The sequence below is a fragment of the Callithrix jacchus genome, chromosome 1, assembly GCF_049354715.1.
Source record: "Callithrix jacchus isolate 240 chromosome 1, calJac240_pri, whole genome shotgun sequence".
In the NCBI taxonomy this organism is placed as follows: domain Eukaryota; kingdom Metazoa; phylum Chordata; class Mammalia; order Primates; family Cebidae; genus Callithrix; species Callithrix jacchus.
The window spans coordinates 181,646,419-181,664,790 of NC_133502.1; the positions used below are offsets into that span (position 1 = coordinate 181,646,419).

Genomic DNA, 18,372 nt, shown 5'->3' on the forward strand with positions numbered 1-18,372 from the left:
AAAGTCTGGGTTCCCGACAGCACCAGCATAATTGTTTATGTTCTTTTTCCTATAACATACATATGCTAGCTTCAAAATATAAGATATTGCAGTAAGTCATATAAGTTATAAAGTACATGAATTTAAATAACAAATTATAAATTATATAAAGTAATATATCATAAAACAGTAAGACCCACTAAGGATCATTTAAGATCGGTTTGCTCATTCTCCTGAAATTCTCCCACAGAATATGCATTTGTGCCTCCAGGTCCCTTAAGTCACTCTGTGATTAGGCCATCTGCCAATACAGTTAGTTAGAACTTGGGGGTTTTCAAATCATGCAGATGTAGAAACCTACCTATGACTTTTTTTTTTTTTTTTTTTGAGACTGAGTTTTGCTCTTGTCACCCAGGCTGGGGTGCAATGGCATGATCTCAGCTCACTACAACCTCTGCCTTTTGGGTTCAAGTGAACCTCCTGCCTCAGCCTCCTGAGTAGCTGGGACTACAGGCATGTGCCACTATGCTAGGCTAATTTTCTTGTACTTTTAGTAGAGACAGGGTTTCACCATTTTGGTCAGGCTGGTCTCAAACTCCTAACCTCAGGTGATCTGCCCACCTCAGCCTCCCAAAGTGCTGGGATGATTACTGTCATGAGGCACCATGCTCAGCCCCTACCTAGGACTTTTAAGTGGATGTTTCTCTGCTTGAAAAAAAAAGTTTATGTGTTCATTTTAGAACATCCTGTAAATAATAACGTATGGACTTTTCATCCATTGTTTCTCTGAGTAAAGGTATTGATGGGGAAATGTGAAATTCAGAGAGGCAGGCTACACAGCTGTGGAGCAGCAGCATTGGGTGGGACCTGTGTCAGATCTGCAATTCTGCCTTGTGTGACGTAAGCTGGACTTCATTAAAATCAAAAATTTCTGCTCTGCAAAGAAAACAAAGACAAGCCACAGACTGGAAAAATATATTAGCAAAAGACATCTGATAAAGCACGGTTATCCACCTATACAGGTGGCAAATAAGCACCCGAAAAGATATTCCAGGCTGGGTGCAGTGGCTCAGGCCTGGAATCCCATCACGTTCAGAGGCCGAAGCAGGACGGTCTCTTGAGCCTAGTAATCCAAGACTAGCCTGGACAACATAGCAAGACCCCATCTGTATTTTCTGTGTGAGATATATCCACATTATATGTTGTCGGGGAAATGCAAATTTAAACAGTGAGCTACCACTGCATACCTGTAATAATGGCCAAAATCCAGAAAACTGGCCAAACACCAAATGCTGAGGAGGAGGTGGAGCAACCAGAACTCCCATTCGTTGCTGCTGGGAATAACAAATGGTGCGGCCACGATGGAAGATGGTCTGGCACTTTCCTAAAAATAAAACCCACTCCTACCACGTGATCCAGCACTCTCAGTCCTTAGTATTTACCCAACCTGCAAGCAGATGTTTATAGCTGTAAACCAAAACTAAAATTCCAAGCCCCCCAACTGACTGAATTAACACCCTTTCAACCAGGGGGACCCAAAGGAACCTGAAGGTTCAGGCCATGATGGGCAGTAGGGATCGGACATGTCTCATACTCTCTTCCCTTTGGAATTCAGGCACAGCTGATTGGCTTTAAAACAGAGATCTGAAGACTGACAGAACAGACTCTGTAGAAATAAGATATAAAATTCCAACCTGACTATAGTATAGCATCACAAGACAGAGATGGCAGGCCATGAAAGAAATTGAAATATTTTACCCCAAAATGTATTTATTTTATTTTTTACATTTTTTTTTTTTTAAAGACGGGGTTTCACCATATTGGTCAGGATGGTCTTGAACTCCCGACCTCAGGTGATCTGCCTGCCTTGGCCTCCAAAGTGCTTGGATTACAGGAGCGAGCTACCGCCCCCGGCCCCCAAAATATATTTCTTTGACATATTTTGGAATGACCCTGCACAGGTGTCTCTTGTGGAGGAAATCTGCATTCTTCAGAGAATATCTTTCCTTTACCAGGTCATTTCTGAAGAGTAGAGCACCTTTTAGAGATCTGAGATGGAAATATTTGTCATCTATTGTCTCTAAGGGCCGCCATCTATGAGACTTCATCTACATAATAAGAACCTTGTTCTCCACAACATTTTATCTTCACCAAGACTCTTCTTTCTATTGACTCCAGGTTTTTTGCTAATAACTCTTTCAACCAATTGCTAATCAGAAAGTCTTTGAAATCACCTGTGATTTGTAAGCCAACCCAAACCCTCTCCATCCCCAGTTCGAGTGGTCTCCTCTTTCCAGACAGAACTAATATATAGCTCAAATTGTTCATTCATGTCTTATGTCCCCCTGAAATGTATAAAACCAAGCTGTAACTCCACTGCCCTGGAACTCTTGAGACAGTGCGTCTGGCCATAATCAATCATATTTGGCTCAGAATCCATCTCTTCAAATATTTTAGTTTGGCTTTTTTGGTCAATGTAACAGATGTTTATAGCAGTTTTCTTCATAATTGCCACAACCTGGAAGTAACCAAGATGTCCTTCAGCAGGTGAAATACAGTATATCCAGACAATGGAATTTTTTCAGCTCTAAACAGACAAGAGCTGGAAGACATCTTAAGGCAGTTAAAGAATAAAAAGAAAGAGAAAGCTATCAAGCCAAGAGAAGACACGGAAAAAGCTTGAATGAGTCTTACTAAGTGAAAGAAGCTCAGCCTGAAAAGACTGCCTACCGTATGATTCCGCCTCTGTGACACTGGGAAAAGGAAAAACTAGAGACAGTTTAAAGGTTAGTGGTTGTTAGGGTGATACAGGAGTTAAGAAGAAATCACTTAGGCTGATAGTAAGGGTAGAGGAGTCCTTGGTAAGGCTTTTCTTTTCTTTCTTTCCTTTTTTTTTTTTTTATTTGAGACAGAGTTTTTGCTCTTGTTACCCAGGCTGGAGTGCAATGGCACGATCTCGGCTCACCGCAGTCTCTGCCTCCTGGGTTCAGGCAATTCTCCTGCCTCAGCCTCCTGAGTAGCTGGGATTACAGGCACAGGCCACCATGCCCAGCTAATTTTTTGTATTTTTAGTAGAGACGGGGTTTCACCATGTTGACCAGGATGGTCTCGATCTGTTGACCAGGATGGTCTCGATCTCTTGACCTTGTGATCCACCCTCCTCGGCCTCCCAAAGTGCTGGGATTACAGGCTTGAGCCACCGCGCCCGGCCTTCTTTTTTTTTTTTTACATGGACTTTCGCTCTGTCGCCTGGGCTGGGGTGCAATGGCCCAATCTCGGCTCACGGCAACCTCTGCCCCCTAGGTTCAAAATTCTGCCTTCAGCCTCCTGAGTAGCTGGGATTACAGGTGTCTGCACCATGCCCGACTAATTTCTTGTGTTTTTTTTAGTAGAGATGGGTTTCACCATATCGGCCAGGCTGGTCTCGAACTCCTTGTGACCCGCCCACCTCAGTCTCCCAAAGTGCTAGGATTACAGGCTTGAGCCACCGCGCCTGGCCAATGCTTTTCTTTTTAATGAAAAGCAGCCCCAAATCATTTTCTAACAAAGAGCAGCCTGCAAAGTAGAGTAGCAGACATAGACAAGCAGCAGGCTGGGAGCTTGCACGGGTGAGTGCCCACAGGAACTAAGGACTAGACATGGTAAGTTGTGGCTCCATCTTCCCATCTGTGCCACCCACGTGTACAGTAAGAAGCAGACAAGACAGTGCCGATCAACTGGAAAGCCTATTTGCATAATCAGATTAGGGTAGGGCCACCAGCCTTCCCCCTCGTGCTTTGTAAACGTCATACCTGATAGAACCAATCTGTGAGTTCTATGTAAATCAGACTCCGCCTCCTCAAACCTGACTATAATTTCAGCGCATCTGCAGCCCACCAGGCTTTTCCGCTTGGGGGGAGAGACACGTGTTGCTGTTTCTCTTCACTTCTGCCTATTAAACCTCCTCTCCTAAACTCCTCGTGTTTGGCCCTGTCCTAAATTTTCCTGGCACACGACGACGAACCCCAGGGAATATATCCCAGACAACGTAGCTGCTTCAAGGGATTGGAGTGAGGAAGGATTGAATCAATGGAGCCCAGGGGATTTCTAGAGCATTGAAACTTCGTGATGATACTGTGGGGGCCAAGGGAGACCTTTCCCCTTCACCCTCTAAAGGGGCACTGAAAAATCACTGGCATGGGGCACATTGACTAATAGGAGAAAGAGCATGCATGTTTGTTTAACGTGTATACACGGGAGCCTTTGAAATGAAGACCCAACTTCCCAACAAAGCATAGAGCTTAGATGCCATCTTGAGGTTACACAAAGAAGAGGGGGTCAGAACACAGCCAAAACTAGGTTATAGGCCAGGCACGGTGGCTCACACCTGTAATTCCAGCACTTTGGAAGGCCGAGTCGGGCAGATCTCTTGAGCTCAGGAGTTTGAGAACAGCCTGGCTAACACAGCAAAACCCCGTCTCTACTAAAAATACAAAAATTAGCGGGTGTGATGGCACACACCTGTAATCCCAGCTACTTGAGAGGGTGAAGCAGGAGAATCCTTGAGCTCAGGTGTTTCAGACTGTACTGAGCTGTGATCGTGCCACTGCACTTTAGCCTGGGTGACTGAGTGAGACCATGTCTCAAAAAAAAAGAAAAAACAAAACCCTACAAAATCTGTGGTCTTCGGGTGATCATGACTGTGCGACCTGCCGGGCCCCACCATCCTCCTTCCTGTCCGCCACCGTGATGCCTGCCTCTGCTCCCAGGTAAGCAGTAACCTGCACAGGTGCACTGTGGGTTTTGGGGAAACTGGATCATCCCTGCCCCAGAGTGGGGTGGCGGGGAAGGGGTGTCTGAGTGCACATGACCCAGCATGTGACCTTGGCCCCAGCTCAATAAATACCGGAGGCCCAGAGGGAGGGCCACCCAGAGGCTGACGCACACCATGGGGCGCCTGCAGCTGGTTGTCTTGGGCCTCACCTGCTGCTGGGCAGTGGCCAGTGCCACGAAGGTAAGAGCCCAGCAGAGGGCAGGTCCTGTATCCTCCCAGCTCAATCCTATCTGGAAACTTGGGGCCAGGCTGAGGAAGAGAGCCCAGCACAGCCCCGCAGCAGTTCCCGGGTGCTCACCCTCATTTCTGTGGGGAGAGGTGCCAGGTAAAACACAAGATGCCCAGTTCCATTTGAATTTCAGATAAACTGCCAAGAACTGCTGTGTAAGAATCCCCCATGCAATATTTGAAACATGTGGGCCGGGCGCCGTGGCTCATGCCTGTAATCCCAGCAATTTGGGAGGCCGAAAAGGGCAAATCACTTGGGTCAGGAGTTGGAGCCAGCCTGGCCAACATGGTGAAACTCCGTCTCTACTAAAAATACAAAAATTAGTCGGGCATGGTAACAGACACCTGCAGTCCCAGCTTCCTGGGAGGCTGAGGCAGGAGAATCACTTGAACCTGGGAGGTGGAGGTTGGCCTGAGCTGAGATCAGGCCACTGCACTCCACCCTAGGTAACAGAGCGAGACTCAGTCTTAAAAAAAATGAAACATACTTATAGTAAAAACCAATTTACTGTTTACCTGAAATTCCCATGTAATTGGGCCTCTTGAAATTGCATTTGCTAAGCCTGGTGGTTCCACCTACAAACCCCTCTGAGGTCGATGTTGTTCCCATTTTATAGAAGGGGAAATGGGCGCAGGGGCAGGGAGTGTGGAGAGCAGGCAGAGGGGGTAGAGAGAGGCAAGCAGAGAGGGTAGAGAGAGGCTGGCAGAGGGGTAGAGAGAGGTTGGCAGAGGGGTAGAGAGAGGCTGGCAGAGGGGTAGAGAGAGGCTGGCAGAGGGGTAGAGAGAGGCTGGCAGAGGGGTAGAGAGAGGTTGGCAGAGGGGTAGAGAGAGGCAGACAGGCAGTTTGCCCAGGATTGCACAGCTGCTACCTCCTGTTCTGAGCAGGAACCTGAAACCCGGGCTACTCCACACCAGGGTCCTGGTTCCTCCAGTGGGAGAGCTGGCAGGCAGGAGCTCTTTTGAGTCATCCACAAAATCTGCCCTCTCTGCCTGTGAGGGACAAGCCACAGTAACCCCAATCCCCACAGGAAGCCAGCGAGGGTGCCCGGCCCAGGCCCCATCTCTAGCAGGACTCACACAGGGGACCCCAGTCCCTGACCACGATGTTCTCCTGCCTGCTGCCTCTCAGGCCCTGGGGATGTCTCGCTCCATCCCCCTCTGCCTGCTCGCCACACTCCCTATCCCTGGGACCTGGAGGTTTGGGCAGCAGTCCTGGGCTTCTGACTCTGAGGTCACCCTCTTCTTGGGCGAGCTCTTCTTAGGGTGTGACAGGGCTTCAGCAGGTAAGACCCCTCCCCATTCCCCCATTCTGAGGCCCTTAGGCCACTCTCATACCACAGGGATGCTTTTGGAGGTGACTTCCCTACACCCCCTCCCAGAGGTGGGGTGGGGCTGGGGGTTGCTGGCACGAGGAGGCACAGAGGCCTCCAGGGGTTGCCTGTGGTGCCTGCAGGGGCTGGTTTTGGCTTCTTTTCTCCAGCGGCAGGAGACCTCAACCCGAAAGCTGCCAAGTCTCAGTTCCCCAAGGGACAGTGGGTGGATGAGCCCCAACCTCCAGTCCCCTTGTAGGGTTAGGCAGTTTGGTACACAGAAGCAGTTTTCATGGCACAGGGAAGGGTGGAGAGTCCCGAGGGGAGATCTTTACCAGCAGGGGTTCCAGGAGCTGTGGGGACTTGGGTGTGGGGCCATCGACTCTGTGCCCAACCAGCTAGTGCTGGGAGATGAGAGGAGAAAGCAGGCCCCACCCCTCAGGAAGGAGGAAGGTTGGTGTGAAACATTCCAGGGACACTGAGCATTGGGTATGCTCCTGCTGGGAGCTGGACAGGCCTCCCATCTGTTGGCAAACAGGCTGACAGGAGACAGGGCTGTGGCTCGTCTTCCATATGGGGAAACTGAGGATCATAGTCAAGGCTGGGCAGCCATGGCCAGAACCCACACCTCCAGCCCACCTCCTGGAGGGCTGCCTAGTGGGAACACTGGTTGAACCAGTTTCCTGTAAGATTCTGGGAGCAGGACAGCCCCAGGGATAAGGAGGGAAGCAGGAATCCTCAAGCCCTGAGCAGTGCAGGGCATGGGGTGCTCCTGGGTCTCCTGTGCAGAGCTGTCCCACTTTGAAGCTGTCTTTGCCTCCTGGCCCACAGAGTCAGCTTCCCTTGCTCCCTCTGGATTCAGATCCAGGGACCCACCCCCTCCAGCACCCCACTGACAGCCTCCTGGGGACCCACCCCCTCCAGCACCCCACTGACCCAGCCTCCTGGGGACCCACCCCCTCCAGCACCTCACCCCACCCAGCCCCTTAGGAACCCACTATTTGCCAACCAGGGCTCCTCCAGGGCCCCAACTCTGTTGAGGGCATTTCCACCCCTCCCACACTGGTCTCCCCTCCTGCAGGCCAGGCCTAGGCGCTGGTCTCTAGCACCCCCTCCCCTGCCCTGCCCCTAGGTAACTATGGCCTTTGGGATCAGCACATGGCCATTGCTTGGGTGAAGAGGAATATTGCAGCCTTCGGGGGGGACCCCAACGACATCACCATCTTCGGGGAATCTGCTGGAGGTGCCAGCGTGTCTCTGTAGGTCTGGGGACCCCCCTGGTGGGAAGGGCCTGCCCCAAAGGTTGCCAGGAAGCTCAAATAGGAGGGAGAGGGTGGGAGGGGGAGTGTGGAGCTGGAACTGTGGTGCTGGGGTATCCTTGGCCCAGCCTGGGGTGGGTGGAGTCAGGAGCGGCCTTGGTGACGGGATTTCTGGGTGTCGTAGACCCTCTCCCCCTACAACAAAGGCCTGATCCGGCGAGCCATCAGCCAGAGCGGTGTGGCCCTGAGCCCCTGGGCCATCCAGAAAAACCCCCTCTTCTGGGCCAAAAAGGTAAACAGAGGAGGGCAGGGGTGGGCAGGGAGGGGCTGGTTTGATACCCAGGTAGGGGCTGTCCTCATTTCCATTTTTTGTCCTGGACCCTGTTCTTGCCTTCAAATGACAGGTGGGTGAGAAGGTGGGTTGTCCTGTGGAGGACACTGCCAGGATGGCCAAGTGTCTGAAGGTGACCGACCCCCGAGCCCTGACGCTGGCCTATAAGATGCCGCTGGCAGGCATGGAGTGTGAGTAGCTGCTCAGGTTGGGACATGGGGTCTTGAAGTGGGGGTTGGGGTGGGTACTACCAGGAAGTACTCTGGAAAAGAGAGGAAGGTGCCAGAGCTGCGGCCCAGTCCTGTCACCAACAAGCTGGTGTGTCCCCTCCAAGGCCCCAGCTGTAAGAAAGAGAAAGGAGGAGCCATTTCTCCTTTTTTTTTTTTTTTTTTTGAGACAGAGTCTTAGTCTGCTGCCCAGGCTGGAGTTAAGTGGTGCGATCTCAGCTCATTGCAACCTCTGCCTCCTGGATTCAAGTGATTCTCCTGACTCAGCCTCCCATGTAACTTGGATTACAGGCATGTGCCACCATGCCCAGCTAATGTTTGTATTTTTAACAGAGATGGGGTTTCGCCATGTTGGCCAGGCTGGTCTCTAACTCCTGACCTCAGGTGATCTGCCTGCCTCAGCCACCCCATTTTTTTCTTCTTACTTCCCATGAGTCACAAACTCCCCCTTTGAGAAGCTGATGAACATTTGGGGCCCACTCCCCTACCTCATGCATTCATATTGCTGTCATTTGCATACAATTTTAGGGAGATTCACACACCCCAGACCAAGGGCCTTTTTTCTAGATGACCATTCATTCATTCAGCAAACATTTACTGAACTGTCCACTGGGGCCTCCGGCTCCACTATTCTGTACCCCAGGAAGGCCTGGGGACCCCTTCCACAAACACCTGTGAGTGTCAGCCTCACCAGCTTGCTAGGCTACACTTCTCTCTTGCTCATTCTTTCATGGAAACGTGCCATGAAGCCCTGTCATCTGCATGTTTACCTGACAGGAACTCAACTGCATGGGCTGGGCAAGTCTGAACAAAGCAAGCAGCACGGCCCAGCTGGAAGCAAAGCTGAGATCCTCTGTCTCAGCAGCCACGGGGCCCTCCAGGGGCCAGTCCAGGGGTGTGGAGGGCAGACCTTGAACCATGTTTGGCTAATGGACTGGAACCCAGCCCTGCAAGAGGGAGCTCCTTCTCCATCAGTTCCCTCGTGGCTTCTCAGTTTTCCTCCTTCCTGATTCAGGCACAGCAAAGAGAGAGAGAGGAGAGGGAGGGGCTGCCACTGAAGAGGACAGATCTGGCCCTAGACAGTGGCTCTCAGCCTGGGGACATGTAGCAAGGCCTGGAGACGTTTGTGATTGTCCCTGTTGGGGAGGGGGTGCTCCTGGCACCTCGTGGGTCGATGCTCTTGATGCCCTAAACATCCCATAGGGCAAAGGATGTCCCCGATGGTGCAGAATCCTCCCTGCCCCAAGTGTCTATAGATCAGAGAAGGGAGGACATGGCCAACTCCAGCCCTGAGAGGCAAGGGGCGGCTCAGCGGGACACTGGAAGGTACTAGAACCTGCTGGCTCTCCCACCCAGACTCCATGCTGCACTACCTGGGCTTCGTCCCTGTAATTGATGGAGACTTCATCCCCGATGACCCCGTCAACCTATACGCCAACGCCGCGGACATCGACTACCTAGCAGGCACCAACAACATGGACGGCCACATCTTCGCCAGCATTGACATGCCTGCCATCAACAAGGACAAGCAGGAAGTCACAGAGTAAGCGGCAACGGCACCGGACCCAGGGCAACCCGTGCTGGAGTTGGGCCAGCCTGGACGAGGAAGGCATTGAGTGGAGGATTGGGAGTGAGAAAGTTAGCACTAGTGTGGTTGGGTATGCAGACACCCTCCTATTGGCACAGGGGGAGCGTCAGTGCCTACTTTTTCCCCACAGGGAGGACTTCTTCAGGCTGGTCAGCGGGCTCACCGTCACCAAGGGGCTCAGAGGTGCCAAGACTACCTTTGACGTCTACACCAAGTCCTGGGGCCAGGATCCATCCCAGGAGAACAAGAAGAACAAAGTCCGTGGTGGATTTTGAGACTGACATCCTCTTTCTGGTGCCCACTGAGATTGCCCTGGCCCAGCACAGAGCCAATGCCAAGTGAGGATCTGGGCAGGGGTGGCTCCTGGGTGCTGGGACCTGGGCAGGGAGTGGCTCCTGGTTGCTGGGGCCTGGGCAGGGGTGGGTCTTGGGTGCTGGGACCTGGGCAGGGGGTGGGGTCCTGGGCGCTGGGACCTGGGCAGGGGGTAGGTCCTGGGTGCTGGGACCTGGGCAGGGGTGGGTCCTGGGGTTCCCTCCTGTGGTGCTGCACCTTTCAGCTGAGGCCTTGCTCTGGGTGGCTGACAGGTGTCCGGTTGTCTGGGAAGGTGGTACTCAAGTCCTCTCCTGTGCCTGCCTGATCCGCTTTGCTGAGGCCTGGCAAGACTTGAGGGCCTCTTTTTCTCCCCCAGCCTCTAGGGGATTTACAAACCTCAGGATCCTCTGCCCTGGTCAGCCCTGCACCCTGCGGGATCACTTGAGGCCAGGAGTTTGAGACCAGTCTGGACAACACCGCAGAAGTCTGTCTTTCCTAAAAATGCAAAAATTAGCCAGGTGTGGTGGTGCACACCTGCAGTTCCAGCCACTCAGGAGTCTGAGGCAGGAGAATCACTTGAATCTGGGAGGTGGAGGTTGCAGTGAGTCGAGATTGCGCCACTGCACTGCAGCATCAGCAACAGCGTGACAGTGTCTCAAATAATAAGTAAATAAATAATAAAAATTAAACATAAGTTAGGGTGCTAAAAAGATAAGAAGATAAGAGTATACCTAGAAGTCTAGGGTGAAAGCTTTGCAGCAGCTAAGCAATCCACTGAGCTGTGAGCCTCCTTTCAGTCAAGGCAAAAAGGGAAACAGTTGAGGACCCATGCCTTGTCCAATTCGACTGAAGAACGCATATTCACTTGGAGAGAAAACTATTTCTTGATACTGAATTATAGAAGGAAGGTGCCTCACAGTGTTTTGTGGAGGTGAAATATGAATTCAACTGAAATTGCAGAACCCATGAATCCATGAATTTAGTCCACAGCTTTCCCTGGGTGTAAGAAGCCCAGTCTCGTCATGTTAATTCCCCAGCCCCTTCCCTGCCTGCTGCCCATGACCTCCCTCTAGAGCTAGTGTCTGGGCTGGGGCGGGTCGTATGGATGAAATCCAGTATGTCTTCGGGAAGCCTTTCACCACCTGCCTAGCCTACTGGCCCCAACAGGACTGTCTCAAAGGCTATGAACACCTACTGGACCAACTTTGCCAAAACAGGGTGAGGCGTGGGTTGAACACGGGGCAGAGGGCCACAGACGTAAAGGCCACCTGCCAGCAGGCCCTGTTCCCTCACTAGCCAGGGGAGGGACTTTGGGCGAGTCCCTCCCACCGCATTCAGAGAGGTGGCATATCTGCATTCAGCTGCATTCAGAGAGGGAGCTGGGCTTTGGCAGGCTGTGACCCCCTCTGGACCAGGGGAGCCCAGCCATGCCCACGTCCTCTGGGTGCAGGGAGTGACATCTGTGTTCTAACTGGGGTCTGGGGAACTTGCCTGGGAAGAGAAAGGGATTCTGCTCCTGCAGCTGGATTCAAGTCAAAGAAAGAATAACGCCTCACCCCAGAAGGTTGGAAGCAGAGGATGGGAAGGGTGCTGGGCAGTAGGCACTGGGTGGTGAGCCCCTGGGGGATGCCCAATGGCTCTGGCAGGGTTGGCGGGGCAGAGGGCAGAGTGAGAACCACTCCTGCCTCTGCTGGATCCAAGCCCAGGCACGCCACCGAGCACTTGACCAGCCTGATCTCACCATGGCCTTGCCAGGTGGCATAGTACACACCCCCTTTTAGACATTTATAGGTATCTAGAGGAAAATGAGGCCTGAGAAGGCATCATGTGCCCAAGGTCACTCAGAGCAAGGATTTGAACCCAGTTCCCGGACTCCAAAGCCAGTGCTCGGAACCACATTGGGGGTCTTTTTCCCACTCCTCACTCACCTTCTAAACAGGCACTGTGGGGTAGGGTGGGTCTCAGATGAGAGAAGATTCTGGAATCCTTAGCAACTTTGCCTGTAGGGGCCTCCATGGCGGGAAGCAGCAACACCCAAGGACCAGCCAGCCACTGTCTCCGCCCCTCCAGCCTACAGATGGGAGAGTAAGGCTCAGGGAGGGTGTGTCCTGTGGCCCCATGCAGCAGAACTGAGCCGGGGCGAACGCTGTCCCCCAGAGAAGCAGGTGACACCCTGGCTGTGACCACTTTGGTCACCCTGGGTTTCCTGGGTTGGTCGAGGGGTGTGTGGTATAAAAAGGAGACTCCCTGTCACAGACCGAGTGAGACAGACCCACCTGGCAATGTGGGCCTCTCCCAGTGACTGTCCCTCTTGGGCAATGGAAGCCCGAGGATGCAATAATGTGTCCCTTCCCTGGCCACACTGGTACCCACGATAATTATTGTGTTTCTACCTGCTGAGTCAGCTCTCAGGACCCTCCAGCACTGAGAGAAAGCCCTAGGGACTGACACTAGTCTCTTATTGAAAGAAAGCACAGTCATGCCTACCTGTGATTCAGAAAATCACATCCCTGGATGGCCAGGCCGCATCGGAAGGGGTGGGCTGTGGGGATCCAGGTGTGCTCCACCTTTGGGCTGCACCCATCATGCCTCTGCTTTGGTTCGAATGCTTGTCCCCTCTAAAACTCATGATGACATTTAATCCCCAATGTGGCAGTATTGAGAGGTGATGCCTCTAAGAGGTGACTGGATCATCAGGGCCCTGCCCCCATAAAGGGATTCACGGGTTCATGGATTCATGGGTCATCATGGTAGGGTAACTGGTGGCTTTGTAAGAGGAATAGAGATTTAAGGAAGCACGTGAGCAGGCTCAGCATCCTCCCCAGGTGATACCCAGTACCGCCTCGGGACACCAGAGTCCCCACCAGCAAGAGACAGCCTCTCTGAGGCAGGAGAAGAGGGGATTAAGATAGCCAAGGGTTGGGGCAGAAGCAAAGGAACAGCAGGTGCAGCCAGTTCTCATAAGCCAGAGGACAGCAGGTGCAGCCAGTTGCAGGCAGGACTGGGCAGCATGCGGGCCACATCCCCACTCCTGTGATATCAAGACAGGAGCTTCCACTTAAACCTCTGATTGACCGGGGCCAAGCCTCCACTTCATCCTCTGATTGGCCCAGGATAATTCTTCATAGGGTATAACCAATTGGAGGCCTCTAAAGGGCAGCTAGGGGCCCGAGAGCCATTCTTTATAAAAACCCTGAGAAGCAGTGCGGTAGGGAGATGCCTGCGCCGTTTGCTGAGCCCACCTCGGCCCCGTGGATTGTGTTCACTTCTTCAGTCTGTGCCTTTGGCACGCTGTTATTTTGTTGCTTTGTCTTTTTGTTTTTGGGCATCCAGAGTGACCAATGTCTTTTATTTTTTTTCTTGAGATGGAGTTTCACTCTTATTGCCCAGGCTGGAGTCCAATGGGACAATATGGGCTCCCTGCAACCTCTGCCTCCTGCATTCAAGCAATTCTCTTGTCTCGGTCCCCCAAGTAGCTGGGATTACAGGCGCCTGCCACCAAACACAGCTAATTTTTTTGTATTTTTAGTAGAGACGGGTTTTACCATGTTGGCCAGGCTGGTCTCACTCCTGACCTCGGGTGCCTCGGCCTCCCAAAGTGCTGGGATTACAGGCGTGAGCCACCGCGCCCGGCCGGCTGCTTTGTCTTTCGTTGCCTCGTTCTTTTGCTGCTTTGTTTGTGCGTTTTGTTCACTTCTTTGTTCAACACGCCGAGAACCTGGACAACTCACAGTCAAGACCTTCCATCTGGTAACACTTCAGACTCTCAGCCTTCATGACTGTAAGAAATTCCTTTTCTTTATAAATTACCCAGTTTTAGGTATTCTGTTATAAGCAACAGAAAATGGACTTTAAAAGCCTCCCTGGCAGAGGTGAGCGCTGCTGTGTGTCTAGGTGACACTTGCATCCATCGAGAGGGAGGGCACAGCTCAGAGTCACCTGCAATCCATCTGGCTCTTGCCATTACAGACTCCAGGGGATGAAGTTGAAAATACAAGGGCAGGCTGGAGGCCACCTGGGGTCCTGCTGGCTCCCAGTCCCAGGAAGCCTGGGAGGGCACTGGGGTGGGCTCAGGCCGGCACATGCTACTGTCACAGGGGTCACATTTCAGTGCTTTGTTGTAAGGACGTGGTCTTCTGTGTATGTGGATCCTGTCTCAGTGGCCTCCCTCTTCCCCGCCACAACTCCTGTGTTGCATGTTTAACTCCCCCACGCAGCACCAGGACATAACCAAAGCCCAGGCTGTGGACAAAGAATACAGAGTGAAGGGCCTGGGGCTTTCCAAGGTGTTTCTGGATGACATCAGTCACACAAGGAGTTGCAGGGATGCTGGAGTCCTGGTTCACAGGTGGACGCTAGGATAACACATAGCTCTGGAAGGTCAGAAGCAGAGGATGCCAAGGGTGCTGGGTGGCAGGTGCTGGGTTGTGGGCCCCTGGGAGGTGCCCAATGGCTCCGGAAGAGTTGAGGGGGGCAGAGGTCAGAGTCGGAACCACCCCCACCTCTGCTGGGTCCAAGCCCAGGCACTGCAATGAGCACTTGACCAGCCTGCCCTGAGCATGGCTTTGTGAGGTGAGCACTGTGGGCAGGAATGCTATGGAATGAGGCCGACTGCAGCCCTAAACAGCACCACAAGCCTTTCCCCAGAGAGAAAGTGGACAGGCAATGGAAATCTATGGTTAGGAGCAACGATTCCCATCTAAGAAAATGGGTGGACCACAGGCCTCTGGAGGGGACTGCGGGGGCAAAGTCCTGCCCGTCCACTGGCTAACACTCTTCCTTTAGCTTTTTCCATGCTTTCCATATTGTACATATTATCTGTTTATAATTTTTCCCTTAGTGCTGACTGAATTCCAGAGTTGACCTTGAAATCCACAGGTTCCTTATTGGTGGTCAAAAGAAACCTCAGGAAGACAAGCAGAAAATGCTCCTCTTCCCCTAAGGCTGTAGAAAGGCAGCCACCAGCCTGGCTAGGAAATGGACCTTGCAGATATTATTTTTTTTAATTGTGGTTAAAATATATATGTAATATAACTTATGCTCATTTAACTGTTTTTAAAAGTAGAGTTAAGTGGCATTAGTTCCATTCCATTGGGCAACCATCACCACTCTCTATTTCCAGAACTTTTTCATCACCCCAAATAGAAGCTCTGTATCCGTTAACTAACTCCTCATTCCCCCTCCCTCTAACCCCTGGTAACCTCTGTTTCTGGTTCCATAAATTTGCCTGTTGGAGATGTTTCTCAGAAGTGGAACTATAATGTTTTCAAAGTTCATCCATGTTGTAGCATGCGTCAGCACAACATACCTTTTCTTTCTTTTTCTTTTCTTTTTTTTTTTTTTCTAAGTACAGAGTTTCCCTCTTCTTGCCCAGGCTGGAGCGAAGTGGTGCGATCATGGCTGACAGCAACCTCTGCCTCTGGGGTTTAAGCGATTCTCCTGCCTCAGCCTCCCAAGTAGCTGGGGTTACAGGTGTGTGGATAATTTTTGTATTTTTAGTAGAGATGAGGTTTCACCATGTTGGTAAGGCTGGTCCTGAACTCCTGACCTCAAGTGATCCACCCACCTTAGCCTCCCAAAGTGCAAGGATTACAGGTCTGAGTCATTGCACCCGGCTGCCATTCCTTTTTATGGCTGAATAATATTCCGTTGTATGTTGCTGGCATGCAATTGTGTTTTCCCTTTAAAGCATTCTTTTATATCTGTTAGGAATGCTCCCAGTTTCATTGCAAATTTTAGTAAAATGAGTCTTGTCCCTTCTTTGTTGATCTAGGTAAAGCATTGTCAATTTTGTTCTTTAGAAAGAACCAATTTTTGGTTTTATAGATTTTCTGTATTGTTTTTCTATTCTCTATTTTGTTTATCCAGGCTGTCCTTATCACTTCCTTCATGCTGCTGGCTTTGGGTTTTGTGCACTCTTTCTAATTCCTTAATGTGTGAAGATAGGTTGTTGATTTGACAGCTTTTTGCTTCTTTTAATGTAGTCGTTTACAGCTATAAATCTCCCCCACGTACTGCTCTCGATTTCGCCGCCTGCTATAGGTTTTGGTGTGTTGTGTTTTTGCTTTCATTGTTGCAAGGTGTCTTCTGATTTCCCTTGTGACTTCTTTTTAGACCCATTGGTTGTTTAAGAGTGTGTTAAGGGCCGGGTGTGGTGGCTCATGCCTGTAATCCCAGCAGTTTGGGAGGCTGAGGCGGGTGGATCACGAGGTCAGGAGTTTGAGACCTGCCTGGCCAACACGATGAAACCCTGTCTCTACTAAAAATAGAAGAGTTAGCTGGGTGCATTGGTGGGTGCCTATAATCCTATTTACTTGGGAGACTGAAGCAGGAGAATTGCTTGAGCCTGTGGGATAGAGGTTGCAATGAGCTGATTTGGTGCCACTTCATTTCAGCCTGGGTGAAAGAGCAAAACTCTGTCTCAAAAAGAAATTGTCTATACAGCATATAGATAGATCATGTTCTAGAAATCCATTCTACCAATCTTTTTTTTTTTTTTTTTTTTTTTTCCTGAGACAGGGTCTTGCTCTTGCTCTGTTGCCCAGGTTGGAGTGCAGTGGCATGATCACAGCTCACCACAGCCTTGACCTCCTGGGCTTAAATGAACTTCCCACTTCAGCCTCCTGAAAGCTGGAACCACAGATGCACACCAGCATGCCTGGCTAATTTTAAAATATTTTCATAGAGATAGAATCTCACCATGTTGCCCATGCTGGTCTAAAACTAGTGAGCTCAAGCCATCCTCCCACCTCAGCCTCCCAAGTACAGGTGTGAGCCACTGCACATGGCCCAATCTCTGCTTTTTAATTGGAGAATTTAACCCATTTATGTTCATAGTAATTAATGAGAAAACCTTTACTTTTGCCATTTAGCTGTTTGTTTTCTGAATGTCTTTTTCTTTGTTTTATTTTATTTTACTTTATTTGAGACAGTTTTGCTCTTGTTTCCCAGGCTGGAGTGCAATGGTGTTATCTTGGCTCACCCCAACCTTGGCCTCCTGGGTTCAAGTCATTCTCCTGCCTCAGCCTCCCAAGTCACTGGGATTACTGGCTATACTTTTTAGTTATTTTCTTACTGGTTAACTTTGGAATTACAAGAAATATCTTAAACATAAAACAATCTACTTTGAATAATACCAACTGAATTTAAGTAGTATATATTGCTCTTACACATCTTCCCTCTTTATAATGTCATTGTCATAGGTAATATCTTTATAGTTTGTTTCCATTAACATGGATTTATAGTTTTACAAATTTTACCTTTAAATTATAAGAAAAAGGATGCATTACAAACCCAACGTGCAATAATATTGGCTTTGCTAATTACCTGTTAGTTACCTCTACCAGTGTTCTTTAGTTTTTCATATGGCTTCAAGTTACTGTCTAGTGTTTATTTCAGCTGGAAGGACTCCCTTTACCATTTATTGCAGGGCAGGTCTACTAATAAAACTCCCTTAACTTTGATCTGAGAATGTCTTAATTTCTCCTTCATCCTTAAAGATGTTTTGCCTCTTCTTTCAGGACTTTTTTTTTTTTTTTTTTAAGAATCTTTTTTGAGACAGAGTCTTGCTCTGTCACCCAGGCTGGAGTGCAGTGGCACAATTTTGGCTCACTGCAAGCTCTGTCTCTTGGGTTCATACAATTATCATGCCTCAGCCTCTCAAGTAACTAGAACTACAGGTGTGTGTCACCATGTCTGTCTAGTTTTGTATTTTTAGTAGAGGCAGGATTTCACCATGTTGGCCAGGCTGCTCTGGAACTCCTGACTTCAGGAGATCCACCTATCTCAGCCTCCCAAAGCGCAATAATTACAGGCATGAGTCACTGTGTCCGGCCTTCTTTCAGCACTTTAAATATGTTGTCCTATTACGTTCTAGACTCCATGGTTTCTGATGAGAAATCAGTTGCTAATCTTGAGGATCTCTTGTATGTGATAAATCGTTTCTTGGTGCTTTCAAAATTTTCTGTCTTTTGACAATTTGACTAATAAATTTGGGTATGGATCTCTTTGAGTTTATCATGATTGAAGTTCATTGAGTTTCTTGGATATGAAGATTTATGTCTTTTATCAAATTTGGGAAGTTTTGGACCATTATTGAAATAATCCCTGCCTTTCTTTTATTTCTGAACTCTCATTAAATGTATGTTGGTACATTTAATGGTGTCCCACAGGAACCTCTGGTCTCCATTCCTTTTTCTTTCTGCTCCCTAGACAGAATAATTTCTATTGCCTTATCTTCAAGTACACTGATTCTTTCTTTTGCCTGTTCAATCTGCTGTAGAACCTCTCTAGTATATTTTTCTTCTCGGTTATGATACTTCTCAG

At 50.0% G+C, this 18,372-nt stretch overlaps 1 pseudogene; it reads left to right on the top strand.

The window, feature by feature from the left end:
• The first annotated feature begins 4,906 nt into the window (after nt 1-4,906).
• LOC128932334 (bile salt-activated lipase-like) lies at nt 4,907-12,230 on the top strand (annotated as a pseudogene).
• The last annotated feature ends 6,142 nt before the right edge of the window (nt 12,231-18,372 follow it).